Raw genomic sequence first — 5553 nt, forward strand, 5'->3', positions numbered from 1 at the left:
GCCACTGGTTTTCTGAAGAGCAGTTTTGAAGCTTAAGTCTGCTGGTCATCATCATCTTGGTAGTGCCCCACTGCACTTGCTTTGGCTAATCCAAAAATGGGCAAAAAGGCAGAGCGTGAGCGGAGCTCGTTAGACAGCTAGCTGATAGCCACCTGTGGTGGGACCCTTCTGCCTGTCACTGAAAGCAGCCACGCCCTTAAGTATGGATAACCTTTAGCCTCTATGATTTAAACGGGCAAATTATATAAAAATTCACCGCCTTATAGTTGTCATGGAAGGGGTAATTAGGTAAAGAGACCAAAACCGATTTTTGTATCAGGCTATAAACATCTTTGTTTTGGCATTTTAACATGGGAGTCTATGGGGATTGACTCCCTTTTGGAGCCAGCCTCAAGTGACCACTAGAGAAACTGCAAGTTTTGGCACTTTGGCTATTTGGCTTAATTTCTCACCTCTGGAGTTTGCCGCTTGATTGCATTTAAGAGTTTTAGCATTAGGACAGGTCCTGAACCCAGCCCAAGACCAAAGCTACACATGTATTTTTGTTACTCTTTATATGCTTGCTTTAGAAAGGATGTCTCAAGCATGAAAAAGAACTAATCTAACAACATTAACAGACCAACAGAATAGGACTCAACAATGACTGCAGTCAAGTTGCAGCATGTAGCACTGTAGCATCTCAAAGCAATAAATTCTGCTCATTTATATTTAAGAGGAGGCAAATCTCAATATTTCTCTTCATCTTTATAATACTATATATGCATTACTAAACAGCTCAAGGGGTATGTGAGAGAATATGTTTTTGAAACTGAGCTTGGAAGTTCATTTTTGAACAATTAAGAAGTAGCATAAAATATTTTTTAACTGCAGGATCTACTTACTTGCATTTCTGGAGTTGAAGACTATGATTGAAAGTCCTAAAAATTGTACAATAAGTGGTCCTTTGAGTTAAAATTAATTTGATACACCATGTTTTTGAAATTTGAGTGAATTTCCCCTTTATTGAAATACAATACTGTATATTCAGTCTGTAGGTACACATACACACAGTGAGCTGAAATGTGTAAATGCATTGTGTTAAATCTGAGCTACAGAGAAGCACCATGCAGATACTGTATAACATGACATTCAAATGCCATTAAGAATAATGTGAAACAGTGAATACATACAATTCATTTGACTACTTGACAGCAGTAAATTGTCAACAAAGGGGCAGAAAGCCACTGAAATATAATCCCATGTTAATTACTACTGCAAGACTGCTGTGTTCTCCTCATCCCATACTTTCTTGTCTGTCTAAGTTTCTCCTCTCTCTCCAGCACACACACAGAGGAGAGCCTGTAAGTGTCCTCCTCAATTAGGTGTGTTTAGCTTCAACAGTGCACCGGCATCGGCTAAGCCACAGCTCCCTCGGGACCAGGCCGCCAATCTCACTGAGTCAACACAATCATATACGTATATAGTACTCTGACTGCTTCACAAAATGAGTCAGACACACACACACAATCTCACAAGCAATTTGCTGACAGCTGTGATAGGTCTACCTAGTAGCTTGTTACTTCAGCAGGGACAGCGCCCCCTCTGGAAGCCTCGCTGCATACAAGCACCATACTGATAACACTATCCATGTTGTTAGCCTCACCTGCCAGAGCTGTGTTTATATGCTGAATTAGTGTGACAGTGTGTGTGTGTGCTGGGATACACTATGCTCATTCATACAAAGACACCTGGTTGTCTTGGAGTGCATATGTCTTTGTGTGTATGTGTTTTGACAGCTGGGTCTAAGTAGGCAGCACAGTGTCCTCAGACATCCCACAGAAATGGTGACTCTTTGACCTGACACCTCAGTCACCACCACATGCTACGAGCTACACACTGCACAAGCAAGATCAGGTACCTCTGTTATAATTAAATGTTAAATATGTAGTGAGATGTTGAGAAATTAATTCATATTTTAAAAGGTTATACTTAAAATTATATTTCAATTTCAATTTATGGATTCAAGGAGTGTGATACTCAAACTGTTGTTTATTTAGACATCCAGCAGTTTGTGAATGTAACCCCGGTATTCACTTTCTTCTAGCTCTGTTTTCAGGCTCTACTATCTCCTGAGGGAAAGATCTGGGACTTTACAGCTAAATGCTTGACTGTCTGTTTGCTGTTTGGTGCTCAGCATGTACTGCACAGTTAGTTTTTAGAGCTTTATCCGTAAAAAAAAGATGACTGCTGTGACGACAACAATAATGAGAGCAGTGAGAGTAAGGTTATGGGCTGGCAGCTAATCAGTGAGCTGAAAGTCACTATATCAATTCAGTTTTATTTGTATAAAGCCAAATCACAACAAAAATCTCCTCTAGGCACTTTACATAGTGAGGTCTAGACCTAGTATTATAGAAAAAAACCCAACAAATCCCCCTTGAGAAAGCACTTGGTGACAGTGGGGAGGAATTGTCACTTTAAAAAAGAAACCTCTGACAGACCCCGGATCCTGGTGGGCGGTGTTCGGCTTTGACCAGTTGGGGTGAGTGAAAAGCAATCTTGGTAACAGCAAGCAAAGAGGAGGACCTGGGCCATCTTGTTGCTACTGAGTATATTTAACCATACCAGTTGTTTCTAGTTAACAGAACGGCCTTCACTGTGTTCCATGTAGTGGTGTCTATGAAATTATTGGACAGGCATTTTAGACTAAGTTTGGTTTGGTGTACCATCCCTTAGTTATAGGCCTAGGCTGAGGAGCATCCCATGATGCCTCCTCTCCTCTCCATTTTATTTTTATATGCCACCATTACACATCATTAACTTTGTGTCTCCTCTCTCCCATAGTGTGTCCCCTCTCTCTCTCCCTGTACCTTTCTGCAGGTAGCCCTGGCCCTGGAGCTCTACGTTTCTGATTAGCACTCACCGGCCACATCAACCTGCCCAGTGTTTGATTGTTTGTTGTTGCGTTTGTTGTGTCTTGTTGCTTTTCTTTTCTTTTCTTTCGCCTCTATCCACTCACTCCTACCTGTCAAGGCAGAAGGCCGCCCACCAAAAGCTGGGGTCTGTCAGAGGTTTCTTCTGTTAAAGGGGTTTTTCCCTCTCCACTCTTGCCAAGTGCTGCTCAAGGGGGATTTATGGGTTTTCCTCTATAATCGTGATAATAGTAAGGTTTAGACCTTACTTTATAAACTGTCCTGAGATGACTTTTGTTGTGATTTGGCACTATACAAATAAAACTGAATTGAATTAAATGTTTGCATGGCTAATTCCTGCCCACATTGCCAATCATTGCCCTTCGTTATTGTCTTGATGATGTCTAGATGGAAAAAAGTAGGTTATGTTTTATTACACAAACAGCACATACACCAAGTTGCTATCCTAGCATTAGCTTTATCACAAGGAGCCACGATGAGGAGAAGAAAAGTAAGAGGAAGCTCCTTAATGCCCTGACGAAAATTAAACAGCTCACAAACCTGCTCCCAGTCTCAGGGTGATGTTACTGTCCCAGTATTAGCTTGTAGATTGACTTTATCACTACTTCTGGTTTTGGGTAGAAGCATAATAAACACAGGTACAACTTCTGCCAGCACACATGAATACCTTAATGTCTGTAATAACCTTTGGACAACAGAAAATATATCTTTCTCTCATCACTTCACTCTAAAAAGGACTATTACGACTCCACCAATCTAAATATTCACTGAAATGTAAGGTGCATTTTTAATTTTGAATACAGTTCTCCAGTTTCCTCTATCAAAAATATGTTTTAAAATAAGCCTATGGAATTAACAATTAACACTATTAACTTATTAAATTACTTAAACCAAATTGTTAAAATAAATCTTTACAAAAATATAAAAATACTAATTACATTACTGAGAAACATACTGTTTAAGTTGTTTACGTTATTTAATTTTAATTGTAGTTGACTGTTGCTCTGCACTTTCACATTTTTTAAACCAAAAGCAATTACAGTGATTAACTTATTTACAATTAATGCTATATCAGCTGGTTTATTTTAATATTTTCCAAAACACCACCTTAGCATTTGGCACCACTCTTGTGAGTTTGCTGGCTTTTAATATTAAAAGCCATAGAAGTGAAAAATATCCCAGGCTGATATTAATATAATGTAAGCAAACAGCTACAGTTAGTAAAATTGATAATGGGTGTGTTAGATTTACAGTTCATGTGCAACTGATCAAGCATTGACAGCAGTTAATAGTTTTCTCAGTGAAGAAGCAGTGAGGGGCCCAAAATCAAATTTTGTTTAGGTTCCCATACTGTCTTGGGCCAGCCCTGCATCCAAACATGTAGCAGGTGATAAACTAGACAGAATTTTGACTGCACTTTCATTCTATACATGTGTACATGTCTGTGCATGTATCCAAGGCAAAGTGCTCTGCGGGGATGATAAGGTGCTATGAGGTCTTTAAGATATGATGGAGCGTTGTCATTAAGGGCTTTGTATGTAAGCAGAAGGATTTTAAATTCTAATCTGGATTTTCCAGTGGAGAGAAGCTAATATGGGTAATTATTCTCTATAGCTTCAAGCAACACATTTCACATTGTCACACTTTTTCCCATTGTCATTTAATATGCTATTGTTATAAAAAATCATTAACAGTATACAGCTGCTTTCCATCAAACTGATTAATTTAAAACCAACTCCTCAAATGTTAGATTTTGATGCTAGGCACCACATTTTAAGTTCATGTTTTTTTAATTTTCTAATTTGTCCATTACTTTGCTTTATGAGGAAATACCCACAAAATAATGACATTTCCTTCATTCTCAGCTGTACTTTGACACATTTGATACACTTTTCCTGTAAAAAAAAAAAAAAAAAAAAAAAAAATTGCACCCCTTTTTAAAAATATTTTTTGGTTTTATTGTAGGTTTATGTACTGGTTATCAGTCAGAAAATGTGGGTCTGCACATATTAATTAATTATAACATTTTCAAAACATATATGAGTTTACTAGTGGGCCAATTTTAAAAAAATACAGAACATACAACTATTAAGCCTATACACCCCCCTTATATGACTACTATCATAAAGCAGAGTACTTTTGTGTAAAGGGTTACTGAGTAAACTGTACAGAGACCTTCTGTTCAATATTAGGAACATGTCTCTTTTTCACACAGTTGTTACTGTCACATATTAATGTCTAGCTGCAAATGTTCATATATGCTTGATTTGCAATAATGTCATGTTTTTGCCAACAGGGTATTTTTTCAGGCTTTACAGGTTTCCCATTTTCCAAAGAAAAGAGTGACTGTTATAATCCAACATCATTCTGTAACATTATGACCACAGGGCTACAGTGTGCGTGGACCCTGTTGGGAAACACTCTGCTCTGGAGAATGCTCATTAAATCAATTGTATGTTCACAGTCCTGCTGTGTTTGTACATATGTGAGACCATGGGATTTTAATCTATGCACAACAGTTTTTATACATGGAGGGCACAGCCAGATCTGTCTGTATGTGTGTTTACAAATGTGCTGTACTGCATGTATCTATGTATATGTGCATGTGCCAGATCCTAAGAATGTGTGTATTGTTTATAAT

At 38.2% G+C, this 5553-nt stretch overlaps 1 long non-coding RNA gene across 1 annotated transcript in view; it reads left to right on the forward strand.

Moving 5' to 3' along the window:
• The window catches only part of LOC109971975 (uncharacterized), an 11835-nt gene extending 9500 nt beyond the window's left edge, over window positions 1-2335 (forward strand). Inside the window, exons 2-3 of the long non-coding RNA XR_002276622.1 lie at window positions 1776-1893; window positions 2084-2335. This is a non-coding gene — a long non-coding RNA (uncharacterized LOC109971975). The remainder of the gene's footprint in view (window positions 1-1775; window positions 1894-2083) is intronic.
• Window positions 2336-5553: the final 3218 nt, after the last annotated feature.

The sequence above is a fragment of the Monopterus albus genome, unplaced genomic scaffold (genome assembly GCF_001952655.1).
Source record: "Monopterus albus unplaced genomic scaffold, M_albus_1.0 scaffold241.1, whole genome shotgun sequence".
Classification (NCBI taxonomy): Eukaryota; Metazoa; Chordata; class Actinopteri; order Synbranchiformes; family Synbranchidae; genus Monopterus; species Monopterus albus.